Source organism: Lepisosteus oculatus, chromosome 14 (assembly GCF_040954835.1).
Source record: "Lepisosteus oculatus isolate fLepOcu1 chromosome 14, fLepOcu1.hap2, whole genome shotgun sequence".
NCBI lineage: Eukaryota > Metazoa > Chordata > Actinopteri > Semionotiformes > Lepisosteidae > Lepisosteus > Lepisosteus oculatus.
In genome coordinates, this window is record NC_090709.1 from 33,086,082 (window position 1) to 33,107,056 (window position 20,975).

General features: G+C 39.7%; 1 long non-coding RNA gene and 1 other non-coding gene across 3 annotated transcripts; one reads left to right on the top strand and one right to left on the bottom strand.

Annotated features, from left to right (window-relative positions):
- The first annotated feature begins 1,644 nt into the window (after positions 1 to 1,644).
- On the top strand, positions 1,645 to 15,692 carry LOC138242363 (uncharacterized). Of its 2 annotated transcripts, XR_011191514.1 has the most exons (3): positions 1,645 to 2,247; positions 4,728 to 7,845; positions 13,452 to 15,692. It is a non-coding gene; the product is annotated as an uncharacterized lncRNA (long non-coding RNA). The 2 variants fall into 2 exon arrangements; XR_011191513.1 differs by lacking the exon at positions 13,452 to 15,692 and having other exon boundaries at positions 4,728 to 7,989.
- On the bottom strand, positions 12,305 to 12,377 carry trnak-uuu (transfer RNA lysine (anticodon UUU)). The gene has a single exon. It is a non-coding gene; the product is annotated as a tRNA-Lys (tRNA).
- Positions 15,693 to 20,975: the final 5,283 nt, after the last annotated feature.

Below are 20,975 nucleotides of genomic sequence, written 5' to 3' on the forward strand. Positions count from 1 at the left end.
AGGAAAAGAAAATTTGCGACGCTGATGGGGGGCTTAAAAGTAGCCCCCGTGATCTCGTGGCGCAACGGAAGCGCGTCTCACTTCATATCAAAAGGCTGCGTGTTCAAATCACGTCGAGGTTTTTCAAGTTCTGCGTGTGCTGAACACAGAATTCACACCATGTAGTTGAGTTCTATCTGTACACCACATAGATAATCTAAACAAAATAGAGTAATATAGATCACGCATTTAGGAGCTCACGCAGCGAATACCCTTGAATACAAGATGTGAACACAACTCACATCTGCTAAACATTACCTCCGTCTTTAGGGACAGCTACATCAGAGATTGGAATCCTGGAGGTTTCAGATCTCCTCTGTTTTATTACAGAGTAAAACAAACCTGAAAGTTGGAGATTTTAAGGACACTTGTGTTTTATTAAAAAGTGTCTTAAACCTGAAAATGTAATTTGAAAAAAAAAACGCTATTGGACATTAGCTGGTGCTTTTTGTAACGATTTGCTATTTCATGCTGGAAAACAAAGAAAACAGACCCAACGTTCGCTTTCAGGTCCGGTTCATTAAATAATCTATTACTGAAGAGCCTGATTAAAATTTACACGAACCAGCTAGAAGTCGAACCTACAATCTTATGATCCGAAATCAGATGCGTTATTTATTAAAACTCTAGTATATCACATAACCTGAATTCCCCCGTAGTGTGCTCAGCGCCGCTACTAGTAATACACCGCCCCGTCTAAAATGTCAAAGTGAGAAACGTGTTTTCTGAATTTTTATGAGTTTTAAAATATAATCTTTTTAAATCAGACAAAGGGTTTATGTTTTGCACTGAAATTCCGATTGATTGAGAATTCAAAGAAAGACTGTTTTCTTCCACAATACCGTGAAATTATCACATCCACCAGACTCTCCAAGTTCTCCAGACCTTGCTGGGTGAGCATTTGCTCCGGTAAATAAGGTCACGTCTCAACACAACAGTTCCTGGTGCACGTTTTCTCTATGAAAAAATACATTTTTCCCCTTGCACGATTTCTCGTTTTTTTTATCAAAGCGTAAAGAAAGAAGATAAAAGTAGAAACAGTGTCGCAACAGAACTCTGTCGCTGTTGGGATATGTCAAACGCATTGAACATGAAACATGCTAGATAAAAGCCATTTTCTCTTCGTTTTTCAGTGTCGGGGCTGCTACAGTAGATCAGGAAAATAAAGTATATGCTCAATAGAGGGGTTGTCATATTTTGTCTGTTATCAAACATAAACAACAATTATGGACAATGGACAAATTCAAACATGAAATATGAAATAGAAATCCTGCTTATCAGTGCAGAAGAAATACTGCCAGTTGGCAAGAAACGACAGCATTTTTTTTCTTTAACCAAAAACCTGCATAGGGAGATCAAAATCCACTTGAAAAAATCCACTTGAGACGTTTTCGTTGGGGAGGAGGGTTGTGGAAGGGCAAAAAAATAAATTTGTTCCGTCACGAACGGCAAAGGTCGCAGGTGATTCACTCCTCTTGACTAGGTGGCGCTAGGAGGTGCAGAGAAGTTTATATCCTGTTAAAGAAACTCCTCTTTCTCAGCTCTGCTTCTCGATTGTTTTGAAGCTGCGGCCGCGCAAACGAATGACGTCATTATACTGCGCGACCCTGCATGTATTTCACCCACGTGTGGGCTGACTGAATCATTTTATTTAGATAAAGGAAGTTGTTGTTTTTCTTTAAAATAACTTCAGGTTCTGAATACGTAACGTCTTGTCGACTGTGTTTATGCTTGAACAGAGCACAGCCCTGACAAAAGGATCTGTGAAGAATAAAAAATAAGTTGTTCTGTTTAAACTCCGGAAGTCAGCCTTTGTTTCTGACCGACTCTGAAGAAGGATGGCGGAGTGCTTGTTAAATCTGCAAACCCAGCTTGACTCTTTCATGCACGTTTTGCTCAAATCGATCGTGAATGAAGTGTCAGAAGTTTTTGGAAACAGGATGTCTGACTCCGAGAACGAGTTTCAAGACAAACTCCGCAGCGTCTCCCAGATCCTGGTGAGACGGCCCGTGTTTAAAATCACACAGTGTGTGGAGGACAGTGTCGGGAGTGAAATGGCGCAACTGAAGAAGGAAAACGAGAGCCTGAAGTGGAGATTGCAGCTGTGGGAGAAGGAGTTGGGAGGAGGAAGAGATCAGGGTACCCAGACGCTTCCCTGTGAAGTGACTGCAGGAATAAAAGAAGAAATGGACATGAAACGATTGTCAGGTCAGTGTGGTGACTTGTATGAAGTCAGAGTGTGTGTGTGTTAAAAACCAGTGTCTATAACTAACTCACTGCTGAGATTTTTTAAATAACAAACTTTATTTTAAAGAAAACATCTCACAATAGTAAACATTCTCATTATCAGTACGCGTTCTAACAAAGTATCAAACTGTCATCAAATAAACTTTCCGAAAGAGGTGAGAATATAGTGGAGAGATGCAGAGTGACGTGGGAAAGACATGTGTGTGCAATGGGATTCTTTATTGGAAACTGAACTGTTTTGTCCGGTTACTGTGCTGAAAACACCTTGTTCAGATTCAACAGTTGTTTCACTGAATCAATTTGTACTCCAACGTCATTAGGAAACAACATTTATTAATATTGTATTTACATTGTATTGGTCTAGATTTTTATATGTCTACTAATGATTGTGTATATAAAAATATTTTAATTAGTTTAAGTATTACAGTCCTCCAGGGTCTGTGTCTGAAATATTAATCCAGTATGTCTGTATTAACCCCCCTCTCTCTCAGTGCAGTGTTAATGTACTGGAGTGTCCAGTCAGTGTGTCTGTATGAACCCCTCTGTCTCTCAGTGCAGTGTTCATGTACTGGAGTGTCCAGTCAGTGTGTCTGTATGAACCCCTCTCTCTCAGTGCAGTGTTCATGTACTGGAGTGTCCAGTCAGTGTGTCTGTATGAACCCCTCTCTCTCTCAGTGCAGTGTTCATGTACTGGAGTGTCCAGTCAGTGTGTCTGTATGAACCCCTCTCTCTCTCAGTGCAGTGTTCATGTACTGGAGTGTCCAGTCATTGTGTCTGTTTTAACCCCCTTCTATCAGTGCAGTGTTGATGTACTGTAGTGTCCAGTCAGTGTGTCTATATCAACCCCTCTCTCTCTCAGTGCAAAGTACTGTTAAAGTACTGTAGTGTCCAGGCAGTCTGTCTGTATTCACCCCTCTCTCTCAGTGTAGTGTTAATGTACTGTAGTGTCCAGTCAGTGTTAACACCTATCTCTCAGTGCAGTGTTGATGTACTGTAGTGTCCAGTCAGTGTGTCTATATTAACCCCTCTCTCTCTCAGTGCAATGTTCAAGTACTGTAGTGTCCAGTCAGTTTGTCTGTATTAACCCCTCTCTCTGTGCAGAATTAATGTACTGTAGTGTCCAGTCAGTGTGTCTATATTAACCCCTCTCTCTCTCAGTGCAAAGTACTGTTAAAGTACTGTTATGTCCAGTCAGTGTGTCTGTATTAACCACTCTCTTTCTATCTGCAGTGTTAATGTAAATGTAATGTAATTATGATATTATTACAGTAGACTTACTTTTTACATGGTAGTTAGGTTTCTGACAAAGCTAAATCAGAACACCCCCTTATACCAACTTATTCCGCTATGTTTAAACAACCCAAATTGATTGTGGGTGTACTAGTATGAGTGTGTAGTTTAAAGTTTTTAAGATCACATGGCCTCAGTTATCACTACTATGCTGATGATACTCAAATATAAATCCATACCAAACCTGACGTTGATGTGGATGTATTTAGTTGTATCTCCGATATAAAATCTTGGATGATTCAAAATGTCCTTCATCTTAACTGTGACAAGACTGAAGTCATGCTTATTGGCACCACCCATCAACTTTATAAAACCAGTGCTGTAACCCTATCTGTAGATGGTCTTGTACTTGAGCTTCAGTCTATATTGGAAACACTTGAGGATGATATTTGATGTTCGACCCACATGATCAGCATGTTGTCTGAACATCTTTCATTCCCCTCAGAAATATTGCTTGACTATGCCCTATGTTATCACTAACTGTGGCTGAAAAGTGTTGTCTAATCTTGAATCGAATACTGTAAAGCTCTACTCTCTTCTAAATCCACATTGAACAAACTCCAGTATGTCCAAAATTTGGCAGCCAGAATCCTGACCAGGTCTAGTGCAAGTGTTCAGATTACTCCTATTCTGGAGTCCTTGCACTGGCTTCCTGTCAAGTTTCTTATCGACTGAACAATCCTCCTGCTCGCCTATAAGGCTCTCCATGGCTTGACACCTCAGTACCTGTCTGAGTTATCGCCCTACTCCCCACCTCCCAACCTTCGCTCTTCTAATTGTGTACAACTATTTGTCCCCCAGTCCTTCTACACCCTATGGGTGACATGGCCTTCTCCTGTTATGCCCCCAAGCTCTGGAACTCTCTCCCTAAGGATATCGGAGAGTCATCTTCTCTAAACTTCTTCAAATCCAGACTCAAAACCTTCTTCTTCAGAAGAGCCTTTATTTAACTGTCCTTTACCCTTCTGCTCCTACTGGACTTAGTACCACCATCTACTGTTTCCTTTAACTGTGCATTCTCACCGTGCTTATATTGTGTATTTTTTGTTGTTGGCCTTTTTTAAAGTGCTTTGAGAAGCCACCTTTAAAAGTGCTATATAAAATAAAGTTTATTATTATAAAGGTCTCGTCCTCTTGTCCTGTGCTTACAGGCTCAGAGGCCAGTGCTCTCTCTGACGCTGGGGACAGGGCTCCTCTTGAACAGCAGCGCAGTGAGGAGGAGTGGGTCTCCATTCTGATACAGGAGACAGAGCTCACTGCTGCAGAAGGGAAAGAGACAGTAAGTGAGCAGCACACAGAGAGGAGACAGAGTGTCAATGATCTGGACTCTGTGCCCATGATGAAGACAGAGCCTGAGAGTGAGACATCTGGGCTCTTAGTATGTGATAATTTTACAGAGAAGATTAATAATCTGGACACGAACAATATTACACAAGGTTGTAATGAACTGGGCTGTGTCTCTGTACAAGAGCACAGTAAAGAACTGGATGTTTTAAATCTCACAGAACAGGACACAGAGCCCCAGTTGATTGACCCTGAAGAGCAGCAGACTGATGTACCTGGTGAAGAGAACAGTACTGAGTCACAGCACACAGAGAAGAGTCAGTACAGGGAGGAGCAACAGCAGCTCCTACAGGGCTTGATAATTAGGCATTGTTCTGTTCAAGTGGAGAGACTGTCATTGCAGAGTCTCAAACAATCATATGATCCCTTTGTATCTAATGACTTTACACACAGGTTTAATAATCTGATTACTGAGAAAATTGTTGAAAGTTTTAATGAACTGGAGACTATGTCTGTTCTTGGGCAAAGAGAGGAACAACTGAATGAACTGGACGGTTTAAGTTTCAGAGAGCTGAAGAAGGAGCCCCAGATGATTCACACTGCTGAGAAGCACACTGAGGGACATGGTGGAGAAAACAGATCTCAGTTTCAGCACAAAGAGCAAGACCATTCCATGGAGCATTGGCAGAATAAGAGTCCCCAGCATGATCAGGGGATGAGGAAGAATCAGTCAAGGCCTTGCTCAGATGGAGTGGATAAACTGCCATTATGGCACAGGGAGAAGCAGCGTTTCTGTCATTCTAGTATTTCAAAACCCTACCAGCACATTCACACAGGAGCGAGACCATTCAGCTGCAGTCAGTGTGAGAAGAGTTTTATTCAGTCAAGTGACTTAAAAAGACACCAGCGTATTCACACGGGATAGAGACCATTCAGCTGCAGTCAGTGTGGGAGGAGTTTTAGTTGGTCAAGTAGCTTAATAGCCCACCAGCGCATTCACAGAGGAGAGAGACCGTTCAGCTGCAGTCAGTGTGGGAAGAGTTTTAGTCAGTCAAGTACCTTAATAGCCCACCAGCGCATTCACACAGGAGAGAGACCATTCAGCTGCAGCCAGTGTGGGAAGAGTTTTAGTCACTCACACCTCTTAAAACTACATCAGCGCATTCACACAAGAGAGAGACCATTCAACTACAGTCAGTGTGGGAAGAGTTTTATCCAGTTAGGTGACTTAAAAACATCAATTTAGTCACCAGGTTTTTTATTTAATCATAGTCTTAGTCAAGTCAAGGTAGATATGTAGGTAGATGCGTCAGCATGTGACATCCGAAGAAGGCTTCACAGCCGAAACGTTTAATTTCTTCCCTTTTCAGCATGGAACAAAACTTTACTTGTTCCCAAAATGTCTATTAGTCATAGTCACTTTGAAGTCACCCACTTTTGAGTTCATCTGGTCAGTTAAATTTTGACTATACTCTTATTTACAGTTGACTAAAACAGAAATAGTTCTTGTCATGGAGTTTAATTTATGTGGATAAGAGAGGATATATATCAAATACAATAAATATTTATGCAATAAAGGGTAAATAATAAAGAATTAGATACTGTATGAATCTCTTTTAATAGGAAAATCTATTTTGGCACCATTTGTAATAATTCCATATATATATATTTTTTTCCAATGCAACTGTTTTTTTAAACAAGACAGGACAAGCAATATATACAGTGCCTTCAGAAAGTATTCATGCCCCATTGTTTATTTCTCCTTCTGCTGTGTTGCAAAGTCAAATTATTTAAATGTTTTTTTCCACTCCTGTAGAAGCAATTCTCTATAATGTTAAAATGAAATTAAGTATTTATAATTCTGAAGACATATTTAAAATAAAAATGGAAAATTACTTAATTGATAAGTATTCACCCCCTTTGTTTTAACAACCTAATTTGGGTCAATTATCTTGAGAGATCACACTAAATACGTTGACAAGGTACACCTGTGTTCATTTCAAATTCACCAGTGTACAATTGCTTGATTGCACAGTAAATATCACTGTCAGGTCTCGCAACTGAAACAGCAGATCAGATCAGTCCTGCTGTCATGAAGACTGAGGAGCTGCCTTTGGAACTTTGAGATGAAGTTGTTAGGATGAAAAAACCTGGAGAAGGTTATAAAAAGATTGGCAAAGTTTTGAACCTTCCTAGAAGCACCGTTAAAAACCCATTGTAACAAAATAGGAAAAACATGGCACAACCCAGACACTACTAAGATCAGGCCCTCCTACCAAATTGAGCAACCGGACAAGAATGGTGATTGTCAGAAAAGTGACCAAGAGTCACTGATAGTTGCAGAGCTCTTTGGCTGAAATGGGAGAAACTGTGCAGACATGAAAAATCTCTTCAGCAGTTTACAGATTCGGTCTCTTTGGGAGAGTGGCTAGAAGGAAGCCGCTTCTGAAAAGGCCAACATTAAGTCATGCTTTGAGTTTGCTAGAAGCCATGTGACAAAAGCTGAAAGATATACTTGTATTTTAATAAAATAAATATGAATCAGGAAAGCAGTTTTTCTGTTTTTCTCCTCCTGTCACTGTCAGCGAGCACAAGAAGACTGGAACAACGTAAGACAGGGAAAAAAATGCTTGTGGTTGGAGGGGGATTTGAGCTCCTTTTAGAGACCAGAACACCTAAATGAGCTGGAAAGACACAAGTCCTTGAGTCTGGCGCCATTGAGCACTTGGCCAGCTGCATGAGTGATACAGGGAGCTGTGCTGAATACACCAGTAAACTGAACTAAACTGAGGTTCCTCCCTGAAACACATTGCTGGAGAAGCACCAAGTTGCCTATTGTATCCTACACGGATCACAGAAATCAAATATATGGACCATTCGGAGTGTGTTTCCCAACTTTAGCATAATATTTTCCTTCGCTGATGCCTTGGAGGAACAGAAACAACAGATTGTCTTCACAACCTTGGTTTCCTAATAAGGAATGAGGTCAGTGTAAGACAGTTTTTCTCTTTGGGGAACTGAGGTTGTGTTCCAGTTTTCTAATTGTTTAATTTCAAGATGGTCTGTGATGTGATGTGTAAAATATTAAAGTATAAAAAGAATAAAAAATAAAAGCATAAAAAGGCTAAATTTGTTGAAACAATACTGTTTCTTACTTTGATAAGTTACGTTTTTTTAACTAACTTTATTGTAAAGACTATTATTAAAATAATTTTAAAAAGCTCAAATTCGCATACTGGTATCTAGAAAGTGCAAAGCAGTCTAGCCCTTATACAACTTTCTGTGCTCACTGAATAGGTCTTGAAACAATATAGTGGGTAGTCTATTATATTGTGGCAATAATAACCCTGTTTTGAAACCAGGTCTTGACAACATAAATTTCACGGAATTGATCTGCTGCCACATGTAATCGACTTTACAGTTTACACAGATGAGCACTACCCGAGCTTATTGGGACCGACATATTTCAAGCCAAAACGTAAAGGTCAGGGACTGTAGTATTTAATTTGAAGCGGAAATGTCAGTTTTCTTTAGGGGGACTGGCTTGAGACTTTTACTCATTGTGCTGTTCGGGTGTTCTTATTTAAAGTCGTATCCTTTACATCCTTGAATATTTGGCACCACAATGGTACCTTGAAGAACATGATAATGAACGTATTTGATTAAAATGAATTTCTTTCCTTTTTTGCGTAGATAATCCCAAGAGTGCATTCAACATATTCACACCATTCACTAGGACTTAGAAAAACCCAGAGCCAATCTTCCCACATTATAAGTTGTTATTGCAAGAGAATACAGATTGATCAGTTCAAAACTGTTATTATTATTATTATTCATAGCGTCAAAGACTTCTTTATTAGCATTTTTTCTATACCAAAAAAAAATTCAAGGTGTTCTTCTCGTTGTACTCCACCTAGATAATCTAAACAAAATCGAATGTCATAGTACAGGCTCGCACAGTGAGAATTCTTGAAGAATAAAACCACATTGCACATCTTCGGAACATCATGTCCAAGTTTAGTAACCGCAACATCAGAGATTTTAAGCTAAGAAATTTCAAATAGCTTTTTTATTAAAGTTTCAAGCAAACTTGAATAACTTTGCAAGAAACATTTCAAAATCTCAATTAAATCCAGTACGATCCCAATGGATTAATCTGGACTTTCTTCCTGCGATCCCGACAAGTTGGGAAACAATCTTATGGTTCTTATGGTAAGAAATATAACACGAGACCACACAGATTCTTAAATGCATCATATTGTTATTGACTAGGACACCGATGTGAATATGTGTTTGGGTTTTGATTTGCCGATTCTTGTTCAGATTTGGTGATTCACGATTAAAGTATCAGTAGCGTCGGAAAGCAGGAGCTCTGTTTCTCAGCGATCTTGAGATCTACCATGTAAAGCACAGTGTGAAGATCTGTACTAAAAAACACCAAGTGCTTAAGGTGACATCTTTTACCGTTGCAACTTTTCATCTCAGGTGTGCTTTTAGGAGGCATAGAAAGAACGGCTGTGTTAACACCTTCATCACACAGCAGAGTGGTGCAGCTGAAGTGTGCTGGGCTCATAACCTAGAATTTGATGCACCAAAACCATCCTCTGCTATGAATGTTTTATGGAAGACTGAAACACACCATTGGGTCAATGAAGTATAAGAAAAAAAACCTAGCCAAAGTCTCTTTGTTTAAGTCCCGTTCTAAGTTTCTTGCTTTTGTGAGCCAACTTACCCAGATCTGCAATATTTTAAAATATATGTAATAATTAATTGGAAATTGACAATATCCAGTTATATACTTGGACAGACAAAAAAAGTAACAATTATGATATTACATATACCCATATACCTCATAACCTACATATTAACACACTGACCAGAATAATTGAAAAGCTTTGAATCAGAGCTCCTGCAGTTAGTGTTAATTAGAAAAACAACAATGCTGAAACCTGAGCACAAGTTCAGCTGCTCTCCAGCTTTGTTCCGCAGAGTTTTTCGTTGCAATTGAGCTCAGAGCTGGAGATGATCTCAAGATATAATCGTGTTATCTAGTCTCCAGCTGTGTGCTCCTTTTGAAAGTTTGTTGCAATTGACCCAAAGTATGTTTTATAGCTGTCAGGTGCAGTTCACTTACATAAAGGACATTTATTACTGAGGAGCTCGATAGTTTTAAAAGCAATATGAGTCAGACAGGAGATGAACCTACAATCTTTTGATCTGCGTTATCCATTGCATTACTGCCTTTCCTCACATTGCAGAACTGCACCAGAGTGAGCTCAGCGCCGTCGTACTATCTAAGGTATATGGGGTTGTGTGGTGGCTGTGCCTGTGGTTGGAAGGTTGTCAGCTCGTGTCTCGTGGCCATCAGAGAAATCCTCTTCTGTTGGGTTTCTGAACAAGGCCCTTAAACCCAAGTGCTCCAGGGACACTGTATAAATGGTTCACCCTGTGCTATGAGAGCAAGTTGTGGGTTTTTTTAAAAGACAAAATCCTAATACCTGAAATTGTATATGGCCAATAAAGTGGTCTTATATGTGTGTTATTTTATCTATATATATTATTATAATAGTTCAGGTGGGTAGCTGCGTCAGCATGTGTAGGCTGCAAAAGAAGTAGTAATAGGTTTATTCCATGCTGAAAAAAAGGGAGAAAGAAAACACAACGTTTCAGCCATGAAGCCCTCTTCAGGTGTGAGAAAGACAAGGCAGTAAGCAAAGGTAATGTAGCAGGAGAACAAAGGCATGGAGAGAGGAGGAGCGAGAGGCGGGAGCAGGGGACAGAAAGAGAGGCCAGTCAAGAGGTGTGAAGTCAGAATAGCTGTAGAGAGGTGTGAAATGAAACATTTCAATGAATGGAGAAAATTTAGAAGAAGAGTAGTCTGTTGTTAAGAGAAGGGGGAAGGTGTGATCAAAGCTGCAGGATAATTTTGGTTTCGGTAGTCTTTCTGATGTTTGAGTTCGGAAAACCATCTTTGAAAACACAGACGGAGAAATTAGTGTGGTCATGGCCGTCAGAGGTGAAATGAGAAACAATGGGCTTGGAGAGATCTTTAATCTTCACATCCCTAACACGTTCTCTGAAGCAATCTCTGAGTTGCCTTCCTGTTTCCACAATGTGGACAGCATGTCCTGTACTGCTCTGTTATTTCATTTAGATGTGTACAGATAAAGCTCAACTGCATGGGGAGCCTTTCAGGTTCAGCAGCAGCAACACCTGAAAACACACTAGCTAACCTCAACATGACTTGAACACTCAACTTTCAGATCCAGGGTCAGACACGCTACCATGGTGCCATGAGGTCAGTCACTCCAAGTGCTTTTAATTCCCCAAAGAGAAAAATTAGCGTCACTGAAAAATATATTTTTTAATTCTCTCCTGTGAGGAGCGCTGCCGAAGAGGGTCTCTTCTTCCCAGACCACAGATTATTCTTCATGCCTGGCTCTCACACAGAGAGCAGACACAGCGTCTCCACTTATGTGTTTACTACATCTATAGATCTGACCCCCTACACAAGGGGTGCACAAAAATTAAATCTTTGTGCACAAATTGCAATGGTAGGAGAAATAAAACAAATATGATTATGATATAATTGTTCAAATTAATTCTACTGAAACTGATTAAATCACATGGAAGCAACAACAACAGAACCGTGATTCTTAACAAGGAGATATGGGGCAGCAGCGGGATACCAACTCATGCCCCCGAAGAGACTGGAGCTTTAATCCAGCTCCTTAGAGCGCTCAGCCGGGTTACCCTTGAGTGGCTTTTCAGCACTTGTAGTCTGACTTTGTGGTGTTGTGATGCGTGGAAGCAACTACACCTACTTTTTCTGAGATGCTTCCTCTCACTTGGTGAAATATTCAATTCTTTGGCCCTCTGAATATAGTTCTTCTGTTAAGCAGGCTTTAGACTCTGCTTATAGCGCCCGTGTAGAGATTTTATTTTTACAGGAAGATGCATTCCAAAACGTATCTCTGTAGTTTTAGAAAAACTTTGAACGGCGGATTTATACAACGCACAAACAGTATTCTAACTGCAGACTGCAGATCTGTGCAGCAATCGTACTCGATTTGACTGTGATTCTGAAATACTTTAGCAAACATATTCAGGTTTCCTTGAACCTTTAATAAAAAAAAAACGACATCGTTTCCAATCTCCAATGTCACTGTAAACTCAGAGGTGATGTTCTGCAGATGTGCAGTGTGCCTTTCCTCTTGTTGTATTCAAGAGTACTCACTGCGTGTCCTGTACGCTACTGTGATTTCATTTAGATTATCTACGTGGAGTAGAGTGACAAATCACTTTGAACACTTTCGGTTTGTTAAATGAAACACCAAAGAAAATACAAGTGATGAACATTTGAAATAACCACTGACAGCTAGAAGAGTGAAAGATAAAAGACAATTTATAATGACATTCACAATAGATTTAAGCAAAGGACAACCACCCAGACAGGCATTTGAACCCTGGACCCTCAGATTAAAAGTCAGGTGCTCTACCAACTGAGCTATCTGGGCTCTGGAAGAATGGAGACACTGTCAGGGTAATAGCAAGTCACATGTCTGTTCTTGTGCCGAAGCGCAGTCATACCTGACCTGTCTGGAATGACCACTGACAGACTTTATCCAGAAGCGACGGCACCACTCCCACTAGAATGAGAGAGAAATACAGCATGACATGGAGGGTCAAGGGGGCTCCTACAATCCATCTTTCCTCACATTACTGATTTTTTCACTAACATGTTGTTACTTTTCACAGTCAGATTTTTTCAAATTTAATAAGATCTTTTAATCAACAATATTTAAGAAAAAAAAACAAATGGAATATTTTTTGGAACAATAATTAAAAAAAAAACTTTCCATGCCTTGGTTGTATTAGTGTGCACACCCTTATAAAGGAGGTTGTATCTGTGCTGAAATTTAACCAGTCACATTCCAGATCATGTACAAAGGTTATTTGCCTTCGCCAGACATCAATTGTATTGATTCTGATTAGTCCTAATTTATATCAGCTTATCTTATATAACCACCCAATCTGGGAGAACAAACGTTCAAACTGCACATGAAGAGAAATCCATTTGCTGATTGTAACCAAAGAATGTCGTTACAAATTATCCGCCGAGCTGTTTTACGTATCCGGTCACCTCTTTCCTTCCTAGTTTGCAGTGAGCACAATTCTTTCAGTTTCTTATCTAGTATTTTCCTTGCTATTTTACTGTCCCTTTCCACCAAGTGGAGATGGATCCACAACCGAAACCCTGTTTTCGCCCTGTGTTTCTGCAGCTCAAGTCTGTATGAGGAGAGGTAGTTACACAGCTCCAGTGGCGCAATTGGTCTGCTTCTACAGCAGAGTCATGCTGAGGGTGTGAGTTTAAATCTCACCTGAAGTAGTGTAGCCTGTGTCTTAAACTACTGAAAGCAACTGACGAGTTTAGGTGCTCTTAGGTATTTGCTGGAGATTGGGTCTAAATTAACATGAAATAAACAAGTAAAGGTTTATTCTGTATCACACCCAAAGAAGGCTCCACAGCCAAACTGCTGTGTTTTCTTCTCGTTTCAACATGGAATAAACATTTTCTCGTTCCTTTGCAGCCCATGCATGCTGACACAGCTACTTACTTAAATTACCATCAGCTGTGGACCTCCAACTGACCTGAGAGATATCTACTTAGACGAGAGGAGCACGATGGAGTACCGAAAACTTGAAAAAGCTCTCGCACTTAGATTCTGTGTTTTTGTTGTTCCCCCGATATTTTTTAATGTTCTTTTTCTTTATGTTTTGAAGTTGTTTCATTTGTTTATTTGTTTTTATAGTTGTTAGACCACTACAGGGATTTTCCTATGTTCCCAGAAGACTTCTCCTTTTGTGGTTGTTGTGTTTTCGGGTTATTTTTTTTTTCTATTGATAGGACCCCACGCATTACTGTTGGACTAGTTAACTTTAGTTCTTACATTCTACCTGAAATTACCTCAATAACTACAACTCTTTTTTCTATATTTAACTACAGTTGCTTTCCAGACACCACAACTATTCACGATGAATCTTATGAATACACGTCTTTATGAATGATAGTATTATTTATTAATAATTAACTTTAATGTTATTTAATGTAATGCATGTACAGCCTTTAATATGTGATAGTGAATTTGCAGGTATCTTGGGGAGGGAAGAGAACTGAAATTAAGGAAATACATATTTAAAGGGGGTGCAAGTTACCTCTGTCACATCTGGGTGTTAACTGAATAGATTTGTGGTATTATTTGTGTGTTTTTACTATTATTTGTGTTTTAACTCTATACTTGTGTTTCTCAGGAGACAGCAGAAAAAGCGGCTACAGAAAATAGTGTGAACTTTATAGGCAAATGTAAGGTTACGTTAAAGAAAAAAAACATATTGTCACCTTTTTCAATTTGATTATTTAAGACAGTTGTTCAGAACAGTACCTCTTCTCGTATCTGTGGCCGTGGTCCAACAATAACAGTGGTGAAACAGGCGGAATGTGTGGAATGAACTGGAACAGAAAACTCATCCAGTCGATAGTAAGGTTGTGTAGGACTGCACACACTAGGTGACAGTGTTGAATAGCATGGTCTCAAAGCTTCACGAGCCAGGCAGGAATCGAACCTACAATCTTCTGATCTGAAGTCAGACACGTTATCCACCACTGGCCCTACTAGCACCTTGCTCAACTGCGCTATAGTGAGCTCAGAGCCGCTACTAGAAATTCATCGCCCCGGTCCACATGTTCTCAATTAGATTCACGTGTTTTGTACGTGTCTATAATTACCTCGTCTTTCATTTTGTCTGGTTTAAAAAAATGTCTCTTTTGTCTCTTCAGACAAAGGGTTTATGTGTCTCCCTGAAATTCACACACGAGGGAAGTCCTAAGAGGTAGGAAAGATATCACGTTTAAAAAGAAGTGGAGACGCCAGCGATTGAAAACGAAGCTTCATAGAGTACATGCGCGCTACCACTGAACTAAACTCCTGATAGCGAGTCTTTTCCGCAGGTCTTTAATTGTGTTAGGAAGAGTGAACCGTCAACAGTGCACATTTTAAAGGTCAAAGCAAGACAATCAGATGTGAGGATAGATCAGAACAGGAGCCTCTGCTTCTCTGTTTGCTGAGCTTTCGGTGAACGTAAAAGTGAAAGACAAATTCGCTATTTTCACTTTTTAATTTTTAAGGAACAAGAAAACACCATCCTTCGAGCGGGATTCAAAACAGTAACATAACAATCACCCGCTGCTTTTTGAAACAGTTTTACGCTATAGCAACTGAGCTATGGAAAGGTAAACTCAAAATGCATACGTTTTGTCATACGCGTAGCCCAATGTAGTGTAGTGTTTCTATCTATTTAAATCCCAGTTCAACATCAAAATACTCACTCCCATAGTCTCTTTTAGTAGAAGAAATGGACCAGGATTCTACTGTATATTCTACCAGAGATCTTACAAAACGTTTGAAGGGATATCAGTGCAGGCAGAAATTGACTCTTTTTCTAGTGGGATCAGGATCATACAAAATCTTTCTTTTGGATTGAGAAGAGGATCATGGTGACACTCAAAACATCCCTGCCTTTGCTTCTTTCGAGGACTAATGGATTATTGAGGTGCAAACATCGGTTCAAATCAAAACTCTGCTACTGCAGTTGCTTCTTGGAGAGTTTCTTCAAATCTTTCAACTGAACATCGATATCTTGGTATATTAAAGATAATATCATACAGATTGTGGTTTTATTTTGATCGAAAATTTTATTAAAATATGAGCCTCTTTTACCTTTTCTTGGATGTTTCACAAGGTATAATACTTTCCCATGCATCCTCAGATAAACTTTCTAAATACCACAAAGTTACAATATATGGAATAGCATTTATTTTTACATATATTTTAAATTTTACTCTTATTTAAAGCTACATTTAGTGCTAGGTAAAGATAACATTGCTAATACTGATGTAGTAGAAATTTAAGATGAATTGATAGTTGTATCTGAGCTCCTATAAAAAAAGTCCTATAACACCTCCTGTAACAGGTAAGGACTCATAGTAAGATTCAAATCCAAACGTTGCTATTGCATTGCGCATTATGTAAACACAACCTGTTTCAGCTTCTGGTGAGTGCAATTTTTCCAAATTGAAATTAACAAGAACATTTTTCAAGATGCACCATGTCCCTAAATCGTTCATCAGGACTACTATTAATGTCAGGTGAAAGCAGTACAAAACATAAATATAACCTAAATATTAAGAGACTATTGTCTGTCCCCTACTGCTGTAAGCCATGTTCAGCCAACGCTAGAAATATTACTGCTCTACTACAGTAGCAAAAATACACAAACCCGACTTAGAAATGGATCACAAGTCAAAAGCTCACAACGATGAGGATGGGATTCAAACCCACACGTGCAGTCCATCGCCTTAACCACTCGGCCACCTCAACAAGAAAGCCCGCCCCTTCGGTTGTGAGTTGGCACACTCAAGATCATCTTAATTTCTTCATTCTTGATGGTCATTTTCCTCTTCCACCTGCCATTTCACTATTTTGTTGAGTGATGTCAATCCACCAGGCGTGTCCTGTGCTTCAGTGGCGATATAGAGGACACCCTGTTGTACACGGAAAGCACATTGATCTCCTTGGATATGAAAAGTGCCAGATAAAAGCCATTTCTCATCCTGTCTCTTAGTATCAGGGCTGCTAGTGCATGAAAAGGAGGCAACTTGCTCAGCGAGCAGGCTCAGCGCACACTGAACGCAGATGTCTCAGAGCATTGTGTCCAAGCGGCTGTAAGAATAGCGCTCTGCCGGCGCCATGGTTTAGCTGCATAAAGCACCTGTTTAATAAAGAGGAAGTCCTGCATTCAAGTTCTAGCTGTACCTTTCTTCCTGTCTTGTTTTACAGAACAGATCATTCGGGACACTCACAGAGGGCTTGATTTGGTTTAATGCATGTATTAATTTCCTTTGTGGAACTTTTTAAAATCATATATCTTACGAAAGATGAAATGTGAGCGATTTTTTTGTTCACCAAAAGTATGTAAATGGAAAAAAAGCGCCGTGTAAGCGTTTCTGTGGTGCATTTGGTTAGCATGTTCGATTCTTAACCCAAAGGTGGGTGTTTTGAGCCCACCCAGGGACGCATTTCCTCCCATAGTAAACATCATCACCACAGATATTTAATTTGTCCGCAAAACCTTAACTATTTTGATATTTGCAGTAGTAAACAACTGAGGGTTGGTCAGAGGTAAAGACTGCGGTAGAGTCAACATTACCGGGAATTTCCAATAATTACCGACAAGGGCAACTTCCAAGCAGATAGTATTCACCCATGGAAATGTATGTTCCAATGGGTGGCGGGAGAATTCACTTATACTCCTGTTGCATCCTCAGCTAAAATAATTAAAAATACAATGCAAAATTATCTGAGAACTTGACAAGCATAAACGACAGATCGCCGGAGTTGTATTTTAATATTTTCGTATATTTACTTTAATTTGAATTCTAAATGTTAACCTAGTGCTGTTCAATATAATGTAATTTTGTTGTACTTTTAAAATATTTTAGCTGAGGATGCGAGGGAGGATATTACACCTTGCCAAACATCTAAAATAACAGTAAAAGAGGCTGGCATTTTAATAAAACAGGCGATCAAAAGAAAGCTACAAATAATACGGTATTATGCTCAATATCCCTCGATATTGAAGGTCAGATGAAGAACTTGAAGAAACTCTCAAAGAATCAACGGCAATAGCAGAGGATGTTGATTTTGAACCATGTTTGCACCTCAATTATCCAGCAGTCTTTGCTTGACAGACTTCCTCAAGATATTCGGTGTTCTATACAGAAAATCGAAAATTAAAGTGCTAATGTGCCAAGAGGGGTGGTCTGAGGCAAAGACTGCGGTAGAGGAAGAATAAGCTCCGCATGATAACGCGTGTCTAATACTCGGCCCCTGAAAGGCATCATATTCGTTCAACTGCCTGCCAGCTCTGACTCTTGCACAAATTTCGCGGTACGTGTGTACGAGCTTATAATTCAGGAATATCAATGGTCAGACGTTTATGGTGGGTTTGTGTTTTGTATTATTTAGTGAATGGAAAAAAACATTTTCAAAACTACAGCTCGAATGAAATAATAAAAAATGTTTATTTGCCTGTTTGTTGTAAGAGCTGTCCCAAAAATATTCATCTACATCAGAATAGTACCTGAACGTGACTGGACCTTCTTGGATTTTAGGAAATTTATTTTTGCACATCTTGGCCTACGATCAGGAATACCTTCCTGATTTCCCCGTGTTTATTGTTTCTACCTGTGATCTCGGAAAGAAAGACCCACTACCTGTGAAATAGGTAAAACTGAAATATTCCGGGAATTAGCTGTGGTTTAAGAGGAGTGTATGAAGGTATTAAAGGAGAGAAGAGACGCGCATTCCGCACGGGGAGCGCAGAACCATGAACCGTGCCTGTGTCTTTTCTTATATAACCGCTGAGCCCGGACACAGTGTCTCAAGCCAGTGAAATACAGGAGAAACTGAAAGGAAAACAGTGTTTCTTTTAATAAGTCTTCAGGTTTTATATTTCGGTCTTTCACATTTGAATGCATACTTTGCAGTTAATCTTTCCTCGATTACAGGCAGCCCAAAGAGTTCTTAAGGCAAAAAATCGGAGCCTATTTGACTTTCTGCTAATCACATAAGTGTTCAAGAAGTATTTCCCTGCCCATCATGTGCCCCCAAGCTGGTTTCTGTTTTCCTCTTCCTGTTGTTGTCAGCGAGCACAAGAAGACAGGAAAAACGCAAGGCAGGGAAAAGACGGCAGCTTTTAGAAGCAATGGAAAAACATGAGCCCTTAAATCTGACACATGAGACCACTCGGCCATCCTGACAAGCTACAGATGGTGGTGGGTTGGAAGCACAAGTAATTCACAAAACTGAGAAATGGTTTGCTGGAGAGGCACCAAGTTGCCTGTTGTAGCCTAAACGGATCGCGGATATCAAATATTCGGATAAATTCAGTGTGCTTTACAGCCTTCGTGTAATACTTTGATCTGCTAGGGTGCAGTCGTCTTCACAATCTGGATTATCTCATAAAGAGCGACGTCAGTGTAAAACAGCTATCATTTTTAAGAACAGACGTTGTATTGCATATTAATAATTGATTTATTTTCCTGATTACAATACAGTATATTTTCCTGATTGCAATGTATTGTGAAGCATAAAAGCCAGCTGCATCAATCTCTATTACGCGTCATTTATGAAGGCGTTTCAAATAGCAGCCAGTGCAGTATTAACGCTTTTGGAGCATGTATTATATTGTAAATAGTCTTATTTAAATAGTTCAGGTGGATAGCTGCGTCAGCATGCGTAGGCTGCAAAGGAACAAGTAATAGGTTTATTCCATGCTGAAAAAAAGAAGAAAGAGAACACAACGTTTCGGCCGTGGAGCCTTCTTCAGGTGTGGCTCCACGGCCGAAACGTTGTGTTCTCTTTCTTCTTTTTTTCAGCATGGAATAAACCTATTACTTGTTCCTTATTTAAATAAGTTTAAATTGGCACACTGTTATTTAGACAGTGCCAACCAGTCTGACCTCCTACAACCTGTGCCCGCTGAGTAGATCTTAAAGCAGCTGCAGCCAGAGTAGCCGTAATGGCAACAGTGTTTGGAGTTCGGCTTATTTCTTCTGCAGAACCACCGGTATCGGAATATACTGATCCGCAAAAGAAGCGCTTTCGGTTTCTGATCGTTTTAATTGAGTGCTGCTCTAAACTTTACATTTGCTCGTACTAGTTTCCTCCATGAAAAAAAATACGTTTCCCTCATTACTTGATTTCACTTTTTTCGTATCAAATAAATAAAGGCAGGAAGGCTCGTTGTCTAAAGCGTTGCATTCAGTTAGCAGTTTCTCCTGGAGACGTTTGTTCAAATCCCACTTCTGATGAAAAGCTTTTCTCGTTAGAGTAGAAACGATAGAAGCCTTAAGTGGGAAAAAAATCACAACATCTCGCATTTCACCTGTTTAATGTTGTCTCAGTGATTGATAGCTCTTCTCCCTTGCAGGGTGACGGCAAACTTCTTCAGAAAGGGAGTCTCCCAGGTACGGCTTTTCTTCGTCAAGAGACAACAGAAACAGACTTCAAACTGACATGAATTACTTCATGAGCGTTTATGACCGTCTTTAAAAAGCTGAGAGAAGGCGAAAACGTCATTGGAAATGAGGAAATGTCTGCTGACTGTAAACAGGGCTCACGCTCAGCTGCGAATAAGCGCTTCTCTTTAGTACAGTGTTGAGTACCTACGCTTGTTGCGCGGGAGACCGGGGTACTTTTCTGTGACAGGGTGCTGGTTGGTTTAATTTTTTAACAACCTGAAAGTGTGTACTGTGTACTAACTTTCGAACTACTTAGTGCGGTAGAATATGGAGATCATCTCTAGCTCTGATCTCAACTGCAAGAAGAAGTCATGCTGAACAAAGTCAGAGCCCAGCTGAACGTGTGCTCAGTGTGGTGCTCAGGACACGGGAGCATTGTTGTGGTTCTAATTAGCACGAACTGCAGGGGCTCTGAATCAGAACGTTTCAATTTATCTGTTCAGTAAATTAAAATGCAGGACACGTTAAAAGCAGATTATGACTATATAACCGAATGTCCCTCACAGTTTAAAAGATACCAGTAAGGACACACAATTACTAATGCGACACGTATTGGAAATAGTCCCAAAACAAGCACGTATCGCAGTTGGTAGACCCCTGTAATAATTTTGCAGTGACAGAACACTTTGAAGATTTGCAATCTATTTAAATATGAATTTTCTAAATTTCAGTTCTCTTTACTCCCTGGCATAACTGAACTCTCACCTTCACATACTAAAGGCATTACATGCATTAGCTGTGATAATGCTTCTAAGAAACACAGAATGACATTTAGTTTTGTTCCTCATTTCCCCCAAGAAAAAAAAAGGAGTCAATTTCCGCCTGGAATGATTGATGCCCCATCAAACATGTTTTAATATCCACGGAAGTTTATACAGTAGAATCCCGGTTTGTGGCTTAAATTCAAGGTAAAAAAGACTGAGGAAACGAGTTGGAAACAATGTCGATCTGGGATTTTACTCATCCGGAACAT